At 35.2% G+C, this 18,933-nt stretch overlaps 1 protein-coding gene and 1 non-coding gene across 9 annotated transcripts in view; one reads left to right on the top strand and one right to left on the bottom strand.

The window, feature by feature from the left end:
* The window catches only part of RALGAPA1 (Ral GTPase activating protein catalytic subunit alpha 1), a 258,245-nt gene that overhangs the window by 9,813 nt on the left and 229,499 nt on the right, over window positions 1–18,933 (top strand). The gene's annotated exons all lie outside the window — the stretch shown is intronic.
* LOC123794391 (U12 minor spliceosomal RNA) lies at window positions 8,138–8,287 on the bottom strand. Its single transcript, XR_006780188.1, has one exon. It is a non-coding gene; the product is annotated as a U12 minor spliceosomal RNA (small nuclear RNA).

Here is an 18,933-nt window from a genome sequence, read left to right as displayed (position 1 = left end):
ATGGCTGGATCATAGGGTAGCTCAATTTTTAACTTTTTAAGGGTCGGCCTTTTGGCTAAGATCAAGTGTAGTAATAACTGACATTCTTTTCCATTTGGGGGGGATTCTTTTTTCCCTTTGTTTTATCTTTGATAGTTTCTATTGCTGTCTTCAAGTTCACTAGTATTCTGCTACATGCAATCTGCATTAATCTTATCTAGTTTATTTTTCATCTTAGGTGTAGTTTTTATCCAGTTTATTTTGGCTGTAAAATTATATTGTCTGTATGTCTTTTTAACTTCTTGAACACATGGAATACAATTAAAATAATTTAATATACTTCTGTGCTTGTTCTAACTTATTTGTCAGTTCTGGGTCAGTTTTAATCAATTGATTATTTTCTTTATCCTGAATTATTTTCTTCCTTCTATTTTAATTTTCAGATACCTGATATTGTGAATTTGATCTTCTTAGCTTCTGGATATTTTTGTATTCCTATAAATTCTTGAGCTTTATTCAGGGTTGCAGGTAAATTACTTGAAAGCAGTTTGAGCATTTCAGGTCCTGCTTTTATGATTTGTTGAGTGAATCTGTCTGGGGCTAATTATTACCTATTATGAGGCAACATCTTCCTGAGTGTTCTATCCGGTGAATGCCCTGCAAATTATGAGCTTTCTGTTGTTCAGCTCTTGGGAGCAGGTGCTATTCTCAGTCTTCTGTGATCATTTGGTTCTGTTCTCTCAAATTCTTTCACATAATTCTTTCTCTTGTCTTGGGAAGTTTCCTTGTAAGTATGTTATGATCATACTGGAAGGGGACCTTCCCAGTATCCTGAGTTCTCACTGTGTGCATCTCTTTCTTCTTTGGTGCTTTGTCCTGTGAATTCTAATTATCCTGGTTTCCTTGGACTGTTAGCCGATAGTCTCAGTTCATGGATCCCACTGGCTCTGCCTGATTCCCTTCTCACCATGGCCTGAAGGCTCTTAAGTCAGTAAGCCGAAGCAGTCCCAAAGCATCTGTCTGTGTGCCATCTGTCAGGAATGACTTTCTTTACTTGATGTTCATGCCTGCTTGAAAAAATAAACCACAAAAAACCCTAAAACATAAGTTTTCAAGACATTGAAATGCTGATGCTGATGCTGATGATAAGAGGTTCTGTGAAACAAATGAGACTGAAAATTGGCTTCATACAAAGCAACTTGCTCCCCATTTTTTCCTTTTTTATATTTAGAGAAGAAATTTGTTATCAGTTGGTTACTGAAAAATACGTGATTATTTTTCTCCAATATGAATGTATTAATGTTTTCACAAGGAAAATTAGATCAAAATATCCTGTCAGAAAAATAAGAAATATTCGATAGGTATAAATAGTAATGTATAAGGATAGAAACAAATACTATATGTTCATTAAATTGATAAAAATGGTATAATTAAGTTTGGACTGATATGAATGAAGATCTGAAAATGTGTAGGAGTCATTGTGAATTGTAAACTGCTTATAAAAATAACTTGATTTTATACTTGAATATATTTTTAAGGATTTGATATGCAAAATTAGTAATTCTATATACATGATATTAGGCTTTTTAATATTCTTTTATTTGTATATACTCTTTATATTCTTTAATTTGAGTCTTTCTGATTTGAAAAATTAATTTGACCTAATTGAAATACTTTATCTTTGTATTTTTATGAAGAAGTGACTTACTGAGCAAATTATTTACATAAATGTTACTGATTAATTTGCTTACTAAAATAAGCTGTTTCAAATACTATAAGCCACCTCTGCATTATCTGCATTAACATTTCATTTTTATTAAGGATTTTGTTGCATCTAAATGACTTTATATAGCTTATAGGACTGTATAAAGTGTACAGTAGAACAATTAGTGGTAAAACAGACACCTGAATAGCCAGTATTTAAAGAAAGGAAACATTATCAGGTTCTAGCGATGAGCTGATTAAAGCTCTAAGGCATTGAATTTGATTCTTAGATTTCCTGGCAGTTAAAGTGAAAAGAGAAACATGTTGGGTTAAGTTTTCAGTGTCTTAAAAAAGAAAGCGTACATTTTCTGAAAAACATTTTTTTCTTGTTTCTAAATTCAGTCATGGCTTGTGTGTATACATGTGTGTGTTCATATATTAGCTAACATCTTTTCTCCTAGAAGGATCCATGTGATAGAAATAGACCTTGGAGGAAATAGAAAATTAGGATAAGTATGTTTGTTAAACCTGTTTCTAATTTCAAATATCTATACAATCTAAATGATTTTTGCCCTTTTTCTCTTTTTTTGTATTTCTGTCCATGGCATCATCATTCTTCAAGTTACTAAAACATGAAACTTTCATCTTTGACAATGTGGTAGAAAAAGATAAATGGATATGAGGGTATCCCACAGACATCTCAAAGTCAGATTAAAGTGTGCCAACATAAATGTATCTTTGCCACATTGTCTTCTTTAAGTTCTTGTTATCCCTCTCTGGTACTTTACATTTTAGCAATATTGAATCAGAAGTCACTTTCTGTGATGCCTGTACCCTTGTTAATGATATTCACTGTACCATGCTGTCTTCATGTCACTCTTAGACTTGAAAGCTTCTGCTCTTCCTTCAAGGCTCAGGGCAAAATCTGTACATAGTTTTGGTGAAGCTTCCCCTATCAGAAGGGCATAGGAGCTTTTCCTACACTGTGCTATTTACTTCTGGTAATTTGGTTATTTTATTACAATGTATTTATTTGCATGACATATCATAACTACCTTCCTGAAGGCAGAGGTATGTCTTTTCTTCTTCATGTTCCTGGACTCAGCATAGTGCCTGGCATATAATAGGTGCTCAGTAAATACTACGTAGTTCAAGAATGAATATGTTAGGTATGAGGAGAACAGAGTCGCTTTTTTTGTGAGCAATTTCCTTTTAATTGACAATGGTAGGAAAAAAAACATTTAAAGTTAGTGTCCTGATCAGAAAGAGACCTTGGGTTGTCTTTAGTACCTGTGCAGAAAAATTGGTTCAGAACCTAAAGTTTATACTGTGTAAAAAAGAAGAACAGAAAACAGGACATTAACTGAAAAATGTTTATAGCATCATGGTAGAAATTATCAGATAATCTCCCCTCATTATTGAAAGAAGTCTTCATGACTCTTATATAACTTATGTCTGATAACCCAACAACATAACATGGTGGCTTTAAGGTGTGTTTTTCCACTCCCATTTAACAATACATTGATCTGTATATAGAGAAGGTGGGTAAATATAGCACAGAACATAAAGTTTGTGGCCCTAATTTGTCATAGCAGCCACAGGAGACTAATACAGATTTATTAGTGTCTTGGCCTTTTGCTTTTTTTTTTTTTTTTTTTTTTTAAGATTTCGTTTATTTATTTGACAGAGAGCAGAGAGAGACAGCCAGCGAGAGAGGGAACACAAGCAGGGGGAGTGGGAGAGGAAGAAGCAGGCTCCCAGCAGAGGAGCCTGATGTGGGGCTCGATCCCATAACGCCGGGATCACGCCCTTGGAGCTGAAGGCAGATGCTTAACGACTGCGCCACCCAGGCACCCCTGGCCTTTTGCTCTTCCATGTGAATTTGGGAATCAGCTTGTTAAATCCCTAAATAATACTTGTTAGGATCGTTTATTGGATGAACTTGAATCCATCCATTGGATTCAAGGAGGTTGACATTGGTAGGGTATCTATTCTTCCTATTCTAAGGAGCCTCTATTTATTTATTTAGGCTCTTTTTATTTAAGAAAGACTTGCACATCTTTTTTATAGTCAAGGACAGTTACATTAAAAAAGGATGTGAAATTTTAAAAGGAGGACTTCTGTTTGCTACAGAAGGAGCTCATGTGACCACTTCATTACGTGGTAGTTTAGATGAAGAAGAAGAAAGAATGTTCATTTGCATAAAAAGTGATATATAGGTGCTTTATAATAAAATAAATTTAAAATAGTTCTAAATCTTCAGGATAAAATGGGAAAGAAATAAGGAAATATATTTTATATATGGGGATAGGGAAGACCATTCTCAAAACTTATACCAGAGTTAAAAATCATCACAGAAATGCTTGATAAATTTGCCTATATGAAACATCTTATAGTTCTAATAGTAAAACCTGTCATTAGCAGAGTTAAAAAACACTGAACTAGGAAACATATGCAACAAGTTTAAGAGAATTCCTTAACTTCTGGGCTATTGTATATGAAATTTGGAAAAGACTGTGACGTATGTTGTCAAGACGTACTAAAAAAGACCCTCTTGGCATGCCCTCTCCCTCCTCCACTGCTGCGACCTCCTTCTGCCGCTCCTCGTGCTGCTTGTGCTGTTTCAGTGAGGACCTGGTACCTCCTTTGTGAAGTGGCAGCTGAGGAGATTCCGGTGCTCTCCATTGCTGATGAAAAGACCAAGGGAGGTGTCAAGGCTTAGAACAATGGTCATTATTAATTTGAAGGTGACAGCGCAGGATGGTTCTGTGGTGCAGTTTAAGATTAAGAGGTATATACACCACTTAGTAAACTAATGGAAAGCCTATTGTAAATGGCAGAGTTGTGAGTTCAAGCCCCCATTGGGTGTGGAGCTTGTTTAAAATATGCACATGCCTTTACTTTGAAGCTAGCATTTCCATTTCTTAGTATTCTAAGGAAGTGGTCATGTGTGTAGGATCACTGCAGTGTTTAGAATAGTGAAAAATTTGAACTAACCTAAATATTCATTATTTGAAGATTGATTTTGGATTTTAGGTGTATTACTACAGTTGAGTATTATGAGTCTCAGGAAGTATTAGGATTCTAATAATTAATAAATAGGTTGGCTTTTTCACATGAACACCAAATACATTTCAGATACGATTCTATCTCTTCACTATCTTTTTTAAAAAATATTTTATTTATTTGAGAGAGAAGTGTAGCGAGAGAGCAGGAGTGGGGAGGAGAGGGAGAAACAAGGCTCCCTGAGAGCAGGGAGCCTGATGCTGGACTTGATCCCAGGACCCCAGGATCATGACCTGAGCCAAAGGCAGATGCTTAACAGACTGAGCCACCCGGGCTCCCCTCTTTTCACTATCTGAGAAGTTTTTGTTTGTTTTTTAAAGATTTTATTTATTTATTCGACAGAGATAGAGACAGCCAGCAAGAGAGGGAACACAAGCAGGGGGAGTGGGAGAGGAAGAAGCAGGCTCATAGCAGAGGAGCCTGATGTGGGGCTCGATCCCGTAACGCCGGGATCACGCCCTGAGCCGAAGGCAGACGCTTAACCGCTGTGCCACCCAGGCGCCCCCACTATCTGAGAAGTTTTTAAGGAGTGAACATTCTAATAGAAGCAGTTGTCATATATTGGTAATAATAGCTAATAGTTTTGTCTACTTATGTGTGGTAGGCCCTGGACCAAGCATTTTACATGTTTTACCCGATTTAATTGTTAACAACAGCTCAGTGTAGGAGATAGTAATTAATCTCCAAGGAAACTTGAGTATTAAAAAGCTAGTAAGTGGGATATAGTGGAGACAGAATTATCTGGGTTCTGATATCAGCTATATTATTCACTTAATATTTTTGTAGATATTTATAGAATTAAAATAACAGTTCAAATATTATTGGAAGATTACATGAAAATGAATTTGAAGCACAGAATTTATGGAAGAATTTAAAACATTATTTGAATTTTAGAACCTTAAAAGTGATAAAATTGAATCAAATTAAGACCTGTTCAAAGTCAGTAAGAATTTATTTACTTATTTGGATTTATTTATTTATTTGACGGGGGGGGGGCGCTGGGGGGGAGAGAGAACACAAGCAGGGGGAGTGGCAGACAGAGGGAGAGGGAGAAGCAGGCTCCTAGCTGAGCAGGGAGCCGGATGCTGGCTTGATCCCAGGACCCAGGGATCATGACCTGAGCTGAAGGCAGATGCTTAATGGACTGAGCCACCCAGGTGCCCCAGTAAGAATTTATTCTTAAGAAATATAATACGAACCCCCAGATGATCTTTTTAAGTTTTAATTTTAATTCCAGTTAGTTAACATAACAGTGTTATGTTAGTTTCAGGTGTACAGTATAGTGATTCACCAATTCCATACATCACCTGGTGCTCATCCTGAGAAGTGCATTCTTTGATCCCCATCACTTGTTTAACCCATCCCCCCACCCACCTCTTCTCTGGTAACCATCAGTTCCCTGTAGTTGAGAGTTTATTTCTTGGTTGGCTTGTCTCTCTCTTTTTTTCCTTTGTTCCTTTGTTTCTTAAATTCCACATACGAGTTAAATCATATGGTATTTGTCTTTCTCTGACTGACTTCACTTAGCATTATAATTTCTCGTTCTATCCATGTCATTGCAAGTGGCCAGATGATCTTAATGATGGTTTAGGTTCTGTACTTTATTCTCAGTCTCTAACCTACTAAAAAAGGATAAATTAGAAAATTATTTAAAAGTTGCATTTTGGGAAAACAAGAATTGAATGAAAGGAAGTAAAATTCATTGTTGGTATTTTATGTCAAATAAACACTCGGAAATCCTTAAATTGTGTCACCTAGCAACATTACTCTTTCCCTTCCCACCCAAAACTGAGGTAAAATAGCTAGTAAAAGGTACATTTGTGTCACCAAAAATTTGTCATCATTGTCTGAATCCTTTTAAATCAGTAGGTTTAAGATTCCCGGTTAATTCCCAATTGATGGAAAAGCATCAGTTGTCTTTAGAGCTTTCTAGAGGCAAGTTGATGGTTATAATAAACTGCTGCTTACATGCCATTTATTGTAAAATGTCTTTCAGGAAAATATGAATCCTTTTGGTGAATTTATTTCTTTAAAACTCTTGAAAACGTTGGGTCTGAGCAACCATTTGAATAAATATGTAGTGCTTTGCTGGATTTTAGGCAACTACAAAGGAGTAAAGTTGATGGTACAGTAAAAGAATCACGTTAAATATGGAGTAGTATAAAAGAGAAAGATTGTAGGAATTTGTAGTAGTATTTACTTTTCCTTATTCATTGTAATACATTTTCCAAAAGTGCGTATTTATTTTCAGTATCCAGAAGAATGCCTTTGAGTGTAGGGAGATGAATTGAGAAATGATTTTCTATTTTAGAGGTGTAGAACTGGATCCAGAATAGTAGTAGCAATGTATTTTGGTTATTCTTCTATTGTCTGACCACTCAAAAAAAAAAAAAAAAGACATATAATATGGCTAGCTAGTGTTTGACCCCAAGTGAAAGTAATGCATTCGTTCACAGTAAACATCAGTAGTTGGTGATACAACAGTTTGTAGTTTCCAGACTTAGAAAAAAAGTACTTTCCCCGCCAGTCTGATTTCTCTTTTCTTTTTCAGATTAATTCTTTTCTAGACTAACTTAGAAGTTCTAGTTCTCAGATGCATTAGCCAGTTAAGGTTGGGCACATGTCACAAATTGGGATGTTAGGGGGTTGAATATTAGACTAGCTAAAAGGAATAGGTTAGCAAAATAAGAAACAGAAATCTGTATCCTTTAGCATTCTCTCTCCATTTCCCCTTACTCTCTGCCCCTGATAACCATTAACCCACTTTCCATCTCTATGAATTTGACTGTTCTAGATGTTTCATGTAAATGGAATCATAAAATATGTGGTCTTTTGTGTCTGGCTTTTTTTACTTCACATAATGTTTTCAAGGTTTTAGCATTTAGTAGTACTTCATTCCTTTTTATGGCTGAATAATATTTAATTGTATAGATATACCACATTTTGTTTATCCATTCATCAGTTGGTGAACATTGGGTTGTTTCCACTTTTTGATTATTAGGAATAATGATGTACAAACATTTGTGTGGCTGTGTTTTCAATTTAGGGGTATATACTGTTCCAGGAGTTGAGCTGCCGGGTCATACAGTAATTCTATATTTAACTTTTTGAGAAACTGCCAAACCGTTTCCAAGGCAGCTGCATCATTTATATTCTACCACCAATGTTAAAAAGAATGAAATTTCCCCACATGCTTATCATGCTTGTTATTATCCATCTTTCTGAGTATAGCCATTCTAGTGGATGAGAAGTGGCATCTGATTGTGTTTTCTTTGTTTTTGTTTTTCCCTTGAGGGCTAATCCAGTTTACTATTTATGGGAAACAAGTGTTTCTTCAGTCTCACTTTCTACCTTCATACCAGTCTGCTCTTTCCGTTTTAAAGGGGAACAGGCAGATGGCAACTCCCAGGCATCTCACAAAGTAGGCAAGTCACCTTAGGGGAAAAGTTGACCCACTCAAAAATTTGTCTTACATTAGCAATGAGGATTTGGACATCACCTTGAATCATTATTTTCCTAACTCATAAGTTTAAGGCATTCATTGTGGTTTTGATTTACATTTCCATGATGGGTATTGAGGATCTTTTCATGTGTTTATTGGCCATTTGTGTATCTTTTTTGGAGAAATGTCTATTCAAATCCTCCCCCCCCCTTTTTAAAGATTTTATTTATTAGAGAGAATGAGAGAGAGAGAGAGAGAGCACACAGGTGCGCCTGGGTGGGAGGAAGGGCAGAGGGAGAGGGAGAAGCAGACTCCCCTGTTGATGTGGAAGTCTGACACAGGGCTCGACACAGGCCTTCATCCCAGGACCCTGAGATCATGACCTGAGCTGAAGGCAGACGCTTAACCCACTAAGCCACCCAGGTGCCTCCAAGTCCTTTACCTTTTTAATTGAATTATATTTCATTTTATAGTTGAGTTCTGAGAGTTGTATATTCTGGATACTAGATGCCTGTGAAATGTTTAATTTGCAAGTATTTTCTCCTGTGTAGATTGTCTTCTTATTTTCTCTATAGTATCCTTCGAAGCAAAAAAGTTGTGAGCTTTGATGAAGTCCAGTTTATTTTTTCCTTTGTTGCTTGTGCTTTTGGTATCATAAGTACAAAACAGTTGACTAGTTCAAGATCATGTTTTCTTTCTAAGAGTTCTATAATTTTAATTCTACATGTAGACTTTTGGTCCATTCTGTGTTAACTTTTGTATATGGTATGAGATACTGGTTCCACCTCATTCTTTTGCACATGGATTTTCAGTTGTCCTAGCCCTACTTGTTGAAAAGCATATTTTCTTCCCCAAGTGAGTTGTCTTAATACTCTTGTTGAAAATCATTTGACCATTAATGTAAGAGTTTATTTCTGGACACTCAGTTCTGTTCTATTCATCTTATGTCTGTTATCCCAATACCACACTGTCTTGATTACTGTAACTTTATAGTAAGCTTAGAAATTTGAAAGCATCTGTTCTCCAGCTTTGCTCTTTTTATTCTTTCCTTTCTTTCTTTTTTTTAATTGAGGTGTAATGGACATATAACGTTCTATTAGTTTCAAGTGTACGACAAAATGGTTCACTATTTGTATGTGTTGTGAAATGATCATCACAATAGGTCCAGTTAACACCCCTCAGCATATGCATGATTACAAATATTTTTTTTCTTCTGGTGAGAACTTTTAACATCTGCTCTTTTAGCAACTTTCAAATATACCGTATAGTATTATTAGCTATAGTCACCATGCTATACATTACATCCCCAGGATTTATTTATTTTGCAACTGGAAGTTTGTAGCTTTTGATGTTCTTTTTCAAGGTTGTTTTGATTAGTCTGGGTTCCTTGTATTTTCCTGTGAATTTTAGGATCTGCTTGTTAATTTCTGCAGTAAGCCACTTAGGATTTTGATAGAGGTTGCATTGACTCTTTAGATATAGTTGAGAGAGTATTTTTATCTTAACAATATTACTTCTTCTTGTCTGTGACCAAGGAATATCTTTCAGTTTTTTAAGTCTTTATTCTGTCTTAGTGACATTTCGTAGTTTTTAGTATACAAATTTTCTTTTTTCATCCCCAGATATCTATTCATTTCATGCTGTTGTAAATGGAATTGTTTTCTTATTTTCACTTGTGGATGATTCATTGCTAGTGGATAGAAATACAGTTGATTTTGTATATTCATTTTGTATTCTGATATCTAGATGAACTTTTTTTTTTTTTTGGCTCTTACAGATTTTTGTGTGGATACCTTAGGATTTTTTATATACAAAATCATGTCATTTGTGAATAGAGATGTAATGCTTCTTTTTTACAATTTGTATGACTTTTATTTATGTTTCATACCTAATTTCTTTAGCTACTGCTTCCAGTATAGTGTTGAGTAGCAGTAGCAAAAGGGGACATCCTTGTCTTGTTTGTTTTTAGAGGTAAAGCTTTCAGTATTTTACTAGTCAGTGTGAAGTTAGCTTTGGATTTTTCATAGATGCCCTTTATCAGATTGAGGATATTACTTTCTATTCCTAACTTTTTGAGTGTTTTTATCACGAAAGGATGTTGGATTTTGTCAAGCACTTTTTCAGTGTCTATTGAGACAGTTACGTTTGTTTTGACCTGTATATTATGGTGTATTGCAATGATCGATTTTTCTATGTTGAACTGATATTGCATTCTGGGATAAATCACACTTGGTCATGGTGTATAGTACTTTTTATATATAGCCATATTCAGTTTTATAGTATTTTTTTTTTAGGATTTCTGTGTCTATATTAATAAGGAATATTGGTCTGTAGTGTTCTTGTAGTGTCCGATTTTGGAATGAGGGTGATATTGGCCTCATAGAGTGCATTGTAAAGTGTTCTCTCTTTTTTGGAAGTGTTGATAGGATTCACCTATGAAGCCATTTGGTTCTGGGCTTTTCTTTCAGGTCAGTTTTCCTTATTACTAAATCAGTCTTTTTACTTCTTATAGATCTACTCAGATTCTCTCTGAGTCAGTTTTGGCGTTTTATGTCTTTCTAGGAATTTGTTCTTTTCATATAGGTTATGTAATTTGCTAGCATACAGTTGTTCATAGTATTCCCTTATATATTTTTTTATTTCTGTAAGGTTGGTAGTAATATCCTTTTTTCCAATCCAGATTAGTAATTTTAATCTTTTCTTATCTTGGACAATCTGACTAAAGATTTCTCAATTTTGTTTGCATTGATGTTTTTGTGTTGTTTTTCTTCTCTCTTTCAAATATCCTCACTCTTTATTGTTTCTTTTTTTTCTGCATGCTTTAGAGTTAGTGTGCTTTTATTTTTTTGTGCTCTAGTTTCTTAAGGTGGAACATTAGGTTATTGATTTTGAGATCTTTACTTTCATTTAGGCATTTAAAGCTGTAAATTTTCCTCCTAGCACTGCGTTAGCCGAATGCCATAAATATTGTGTTTTCATTTACAGGTCTAGGTATTTTTTTCCCCATGGATTTGAGTTAGTCTAGAATCCTTTCATTTCAGCCTAATGGACTCCCTTTAGTAATTTTTATAGGGTACGTCTGCTAGCAATGAATTCTCAGTTTTTGTGTACCTGGAATGTCTTAATTTCTCCTTAATTAAGTTTTGCTGGATATGGATTTTTTGATTGCCAGCCTTTTTCTTCGTGCTCTTTGACAGTGTCATCTTAGTGTCTTCTGACCACCACGTTTTCTAATGAGAAATCAGATCTTTTCTTATTGAGTCTCCTTGTTAAATGAAATGTTGCTTGTCTTTTGGTGCTTTCCAAGATTCTTTGTCTGTCTTTTGACAGTTTTGTTATGATGTGTCTAGATATGGGTCTCTCTGAGTTTATTCCACTTGGAATTTATTGAGTTTCTTGAATGTGCACATAAATGTTTTTAATCAAATTCAGGAAGTTTTCAGCCATTATTTCTTGAAATAGTTATTTTTTTCCTCTTCTCTGGGTCTTCTATCATATATGTATTGGTATGTTTGATGGTGAGCCACAAGTCTCTGAGGTTCTGTTCGTTTTTGTTTTTTTTTTTTTTTCATTATTTTTTCATTCTATTCCTCAGATTAGATGATCAACTAACCTGTCTTTGACTTTGCTGACTTTTTATTTTGATAATTCAGATGTTTTTCAGTTTGTTTCTCTTTTTTTCCTTTGTTCATTTGTTTTGTTTCTTAAATTCCACATATGAATGAAATCATGTTGTATTTGTCTTTTTCTAACTGGCTTATATGACTTAGCATTATGCTCTTTAGATCCATCCATGTTGTTGGAGATGGCAAGATTTCATTTTTTATGGCTCTAGTATACATACACACACGTATACACACTACATCTTCTGTATCCATTCATCTATTGATGGACACTTGGGCTTCTTCCATGGTTTGACTATTGTAAATAATGCTGCCATAAACGTAAGGGTACATGTATCCCTTTGAATTAGTGATTTTGTATTTTTTGAGTAAATACCCAGTAGTGCGATTCCCAGATTATAGGGTAGTTCCATTTTTTAACTTTTTAGGGAACCTCCATATGTTCTTCCACAGTTGCTGCATCAGTTTGCATTCCCACCAACAGTGCACAAGGGTTCCTTTTTCTCCACATCCTTGCCAACACTTCTTATTTCTTAAGTTTTTGATTTTAGCCATTCAGGTAGGTGTGAGGTGATATCCGTGTTGGTTTTGATTTGCATCTTCCTGATGATGAGTGGTGTTGAGCATCTCTTCATGTGTCTGAGGGCCGTTTGTATGTCTTTTGAGAAATACCTGTTCATGTCTTCTGTCCATTTTTCAATTGGGTTATTTGGTTTTTTTGGTGTTGAGTTGTATAAGTTCTTTATATATTTTGTACACTAACCATTTATTGAAAATGTCATTTGCAGATATCCTTTCCCATTCAGTAGGTTGTCTTTTGGTTCTGTTGTTGTTTCCTTTGCTGTGCAGAAGCTTTTTATCTCAATGTAGTCCCAGTAGTTTATTTTTGCATTAGTTTCCCTTGCTTCAGGAGACACATCTAGAAAGATGTTGCTATGACCAGTGTCAGACTACCTGTGCTCTCTTCAAGGATTTTTCCATAAAAAATAGTCTCACATTTAGATCCTTAATCCATTTTGAGTTTATTTTTGTGTATGGTCTAAGAAAGTGGTCCAGTTTCATCCTTTTGCATGTAGCTGAAACCAAACCAAGAGTTGGACACTCAACCAACTGAGCTACCCAGATGCCCTGCTGTATGTTTCTTTAATGACTTTACTGAACTAACTACATGCAGTTTGTTTTTTCCTTCTACGTGACCACTGACTTTTGCTTGTTTATGTTTGTGGTCTGCTAATGATTGAACACAGACATCTTACAAGCCTGGATCAGGAAGTTTCCTAGTCTTTGCCAAGGGGCCCTCTGTGTATTGGGGATACTACAAGTATTAAACCAGACAGTTTACATTTCTGTTTTAGTCTTCATATCCTTCTAGTGTAGTCTCAAGGTCAGCCAGAGGTGAAAAGTTAGGTCTTTCTCTTGTCTGTCCAGGGCGTGCTTGGAGCCCTATGCATGCAAATGGTCTTCTGTATTCTCATTAACCTGTCGGAGATTTTCAGAGTTCCTGAGAATTGCTCTTTCCGCAGCTTTTCTCTTTAAGTTTTGTTTGTTTGTTTTTGGTTACCTTGTTGTTTGCCTCATCAGTAATCACTGCCTTAGGCAGCTGTCGTATTAAACAGTTGCCACTGATTGTTTTCCACAAATGTTCCCAGGGAGGAAGTTGTTGCCCTGTGTGGGCTCTGAGTTAAGTCAAATAAAGACAGCTTTGCAAGTGGGATTTTCCAGGGAGAAGATAGATAAGTCAAATAATGATAATTTTCTTAAAATGAGTGTTTGAAAATGCTCCAGTCCTGTTCTGACTTCTCTGATGACTGATAAATTGTTGGTTCTCAGCTGTGATTGTGGACTGTTGGTTTTCAAGGCCACTATGGAGCTGAGGAGAGGAGGAGGGGAATAGGGGAAGTTTGAAATAATACAAAGCTCACTGTTCTTATTAAGATTTATCAATTTTTCTTGAACAAATGTCCCTGGTGGTTACAATCCTTTGGTTAATTTCTAGGTTTCTAAAAATGTTGATATTTAATTTAATTTAATTTTTTTGGCTGTTTTTGGTTTTAATTGCTTTTATGGAGGAGAAGATTTTTGGATTCCCTTATTCCACCAACTCACTGATATTACCTACTTCTGACCTGCTTTTTAACTTATACATTATTTTTAAATTTTTATTTCTTATTGAGGTGTAGTTCACATACAGTATCATATTCGTTTCAGGTGTACAACATAGTGCTTTGATGACTGTATGCATTACAAAATGCTCATCATGATCAGTATAATTATCATTTGTCACTGTACTAAATTATTATTGACTTTATTCCCTATACTGTACTTTTCATCCTGTTGACTTGTTTATTTTATGGCTGGAAGTGTGTACCTCATTATCCCCTTCACCAATTTTGCCCATTGCTCTAACCTTCATCCCCTCTGGCAACCACTAATTTGTTCTTTGTATCTGAGAGTCTATTACTGTTTTTTGTTTAACTATAAATTCTTGCTAACATTTTTCATTTCATGAAAAAAAAATATTTTTAGTGGCTCTCTGTTCAGTTATATGGGTTCACCTTTATTTAGTGCTATAATTGGTTTGTTTACTGTGTAGTGGGTAATAGATGAGGTCATAAGAAGTTAGGGATAAAAAAATAGGGCTGTATGTAATTTGAGGCTGGGCTTTATCTTGTTTGCAATGGGAAATGAAGTATTTTAAGCAGATCAATGATGAAGGTAGTTGGAATCAAGTTCAGTTAAACTATTTGGTAGTAATATTTGGAGGATGGATAAAATGCTAGAATGCTATGAGAGATAGTAGATAGGAGACTACTAATCAAGTTCAGGCAAGAGACCCATGAGGTACAAAACTAAACGGGGTAGCAGCATTGTCCACAGTAGCCAAACTGTGGAAGGAGCTGAGATGCCCATCAACAGACAAGTGGATAAAGAAGATGTGGTCCATATATGCAATGGAATATTAGCCATCAGAAAGAATGATCACCCAGCATTTGCATCAACATGGATGGGATTGGAGGAGATTATGCTAAGTGAAATAAGTCAAGCAGAGAAAGACAGTTATCATATGGTTTCACTTATTTGTGGAACATAAGGAATAGTAGGGAGATCAGTAGGAGAAGGAAGGGGAAAATGAAGGGGGTTAAACAGAGGGGGAAATGAATCACGAGAGACTATAGACTCTAGGAAACAATCTGCGGGTTTTAGAGGGGAGGGGGGTGGTGGGATGGGCTAACCCGGTGATAGTTATTAAGGAAGGGATGTATTGCATGGAGCACTGGGTGTTATACGCAAACAATGAATCATGGAACACTACATCAGAAACTAATGATGTACTGTATGATCACTAACATATAATGAAAAAAAAACACCTATGTGGCGGGGGTATGGGGGATAGAGAAAAAGAAATGTATTGCAGAAGTATTTAGGAGGGTAAACTTGGCAAGAAAATGAATGCTTTGTTGAGGGGTAGGGGGTGGGATGGGTGAAGAGAGTTAAAAAGAGGGGAGAATGAGTCTGAAATGTGAGGCTTAAGAGATAGGTGATACTACCAACCTAGGAAGGGAATACAGAAGCTAGAGAAGAAGAGGGGAGATAGATTTACTTGGGGGGCAAGATGAGTTGAGATACCTGTGAAGTTGTAATTGGATAGGTAGTGTATAAGCTTGATTCTCAGAGGGCATGGAACAGCACCTATGGATTTGAGAGGTTTTTGTAGATAGAGTCCAGTTTACAGTATTTAATGAAGGCGGAAGAGGATATATTCCTGATAGAACCCAACATTTAAAGGGAGGGTACAGAGGAAGAGAAGTTCATAATTGAGATGGAAAAATGTAGAGAAAAAAAGAAAAGGGAGTGCTCACCCCCCTTTTTTTTTTTTTTTTAAGATTTTATTTATTTATTTGACAGAGATAGACAGCCAGCGAGAGAGGGAACACAAGCAGGGGGAGTGGGAGAGGAAGAAGCAGACTCATAGCAGAGGAGCCTGATGTGGGGCTCGATCCCATAACGCCGGGATCACGCCCTGAGCCGAAGGCAGACGCTTAACCGCTGTGCCACCCAGGCGCCCCTGCTCACCCCCTTTCTAATCACGTCGAAGTTTTAATTGGTCACTGTTGCTCATATTCTCCCAATAATTTTTCTTATGCTTTCCCTTTAGCATTCAATGCCCTGTTTAGCCTGAAACTTCAATATCACAGCCATTTACCTCTCTTGGGAAGTGGCATAGAATAAGACATAGAATTTTTACCTTATACTTAGACCAACTTGGTTTTGTCTTCGTTTCCTTGAATGTTTTTAGTTTAGGTTTTATTTTTTTAATAAACTAAGTGAAGAGGTAAAATGAAGCTAATAGGGACCTATCCTTTGAAGTTTGTGGGAGAATTAAGAAAACTGAAAGTAAAGTGTTTAGCTCAGTCCTTAGAAAACAGTGGACGTTCACTAAAGACTACCTTCTTTCCTCCATGTCTTCACAGCCATATCAGAATTCTTTTCTTTCTTTGCTATATGTTATGAGGAAAATAGTTTGTACCAATTTACACTAATACACAAATGGTGTTACACTATGTGTCGGCATGGTTTGCTTTCAGAGATGAATTTAATGAGTAAAACTTTATTGTGATAAAGTGAAGGAGGATACTAATTAGCCAAGATAAGGAGAGATACTTTAGGGCTGTGCATACAAATGGACTGAATCCTCTAAATTCTTGGTATCTTCACTATTTACTTGTTCTGAATCTTCAAATAATCCACCTCAGCCTCTGTGTAGCTTTCAAATAATTCTTTAAAAATACCATTCTTTCATAATGAGTTTGATTGAAAATGGTCAGGAGGTGATTTTATGCTGTGGCCTACTGCCTGAAGTGTGGCTATTCTAATGTTGTTGATTGAGGACACAGAAGAGCTGATTTGGAGCCACTTAGTAGTTTAGGATGACCTGGGCAAGTTACCTAACTTCTCTCAGGCCTGGATTCTTTATGAAATGGAGATAATATACTTGTTTCAAAAACATAATTGCAGAGAATGAGTAAGATCATGTATATGTAACTGTAAAAGTGTTATCTATGCAAATATAAAATATTAAGTAAGCGTTAGTGATTATAATTGCTTTTGTCTTCTCATGCTTAGCTAATAGTATAATGTTTGATAAAACATGAAATTGATTTTGCTCTTAAATGAGGCATTATATTTTTGTGTAAATTAGATTCTCTTCACTGTCTCATTTTCTCTGTGCTCACTGTGGAATCTTTGAAGGCAGGAGAGTAATTTTTATTGTGTTTTACTTTATAGAGTTGAATGAAACTTAAAAATAATTACTTTGAGATCATGGTCACTTACTAATGCTTCCTTTAGTGTTTTCTCTTTTCCTTTTTAGTTCTAGAAGTTATTATCTTGCTATCAGTTGTAACCATAATCACATGTCAGGAGCTTTTCTGCAGTTATTTTGAAACATCAGTTTGATAAGGAGATAAGCTCCGTATCTTAAAACTATTTTGCTTGCTTTGAAGTTTAGTAGTTTTTTAGTATAGTTACCAGCAGGATGTTTGTTGTTTGTATCTTCTTTTTATAGTGAAGGAATAATGAATAATATATATTTGAAAGATAAAAACAAACATTTTAAGCATTTGTGCAGGAGAAAAGTCCCTAGATTTATTTTGATGAATTAAACCACTCAGGGTAGTTATCAATAGGGAAATTAACTTGCCTGCTTGCTACATTGTTAAATACAAGAATGAGCTTGTCATTTTTATTTGCTTTAATATTGGTTCATTATATAAAAATGAAAATCAGTTTTAATGATTATTTTCTAGGAGTCAGTATTTCTAGTTGAGTTTACTTCTTATGATTAGTGTTGGGTCACTGGACTGTATTTGTGAAAATATTAAAAAATGGTCATTTTGGGGTTTTATGTTGCTTTAAATTCCTTCATAAAGGTATTCTGAGTGCTTTCAGAGATTCTTAAATTTTTTTTCTTGTGAAGAATACATTCTCATGTGCAACAGGCTTCTGTGGACACAGATGGTCATAGGTTTAGGTATTAAGAAAATAATCTGTGGATCATGGCATTTCCTAGATTATTACTTCATTTTTGGAGTTCCATTCCCCTCCCTCCCTTCACTTCGGAAAACATAATGGAATGAAAGTGAATGGAAATTGTCTTGATTCTGTATGATTAGTTAATTTTTTAAATAGGCTTCTTGAGGCATGACTGATAGACAGTAAACTGCATATATTTTAAGCGTACAGTTTTTATTTCTTGCAGGCAGTATATAGTTGGATTTTGCTTTTTTATCCCTCTGACAGTCTTCGACATTTTGGGCGAATCATTTTTATTTCGTGGATTGATATCGATATACCTAGATTAGAGTCTGTTATCTCTTCTTTGTTATTTAACCCTATTGATCATTGTTTCTCGTTTTCTGTCTTTCTTTGGATCCACCAAGTATTTTTTGTGATTTTATATTATCTCCTTTTTTGGTCAATGCCAGTACCTGTTCTGTTTTGTTTTAGTAGTTGTTTTAGTGTTCACAGTGTATATCTTTAACATATTAAAGTCTGCCTTCAAGTGTGAGTACACAACTTCTCATGTAAGAATGTTATAATAGTGGACTTTTTGTTTTTCCCTTTCCAACCTGTATATTTTTATTTTTGTGCATTTTACTTTTACATATGTTATAAACACCACAATGCATTGTTATTATTATTTTTTTGAATAGTTTTATCTTTGGAAAAGTTTGGAATAAAAAAAAAAAGCTTAGGCACTTACTCTGTTGTTACTATTTTCGGATCCATGTTTCTATCTGATAATATTTCCTTCTGCCTGAAAGACATTATCATTTCTAGTAGTATTTGGGTCCGTTGCTGATGAATTCGTTCAGCTTTTGTATGTCTGAAAAAATCTTTATTTTGCATTTCTTTTTGAAAGATTTTTACTGAATTTGAATTCAGCCGGACAGTTTTGTTTTCAGTGCTTTAAGGATATATATTGTTTTTATTTGCATTGTTTCTGATGAGAAATCTGATGTCATCTTTATGTTAGTTACTGTGTAACATATTTTTTCTTTCTTGTAGTTGCTTTTAAGATTTTTTTTTCTCACTGTTCTTAGCAATTTTTTTTAAAGA

Source organism: Ursus americanus, chromosome 35, assembly GCF_024610735.1.
Source record: "Ursus americanus isolate L20-20 chromosome 35, mUrsAme1.1.p, whole genome shotgun sequence".
NCBI classification, from domain to species: Eukaryota; Metazoa; Chordata; class Mammalia; order Carnivora; family Ursidae; genus Ursus; species Ursus americanus.
Note: the sequence above shows the minus strand (reverse complement) of the source record. Positions and strands in the feature narration are given on the sequence as shown.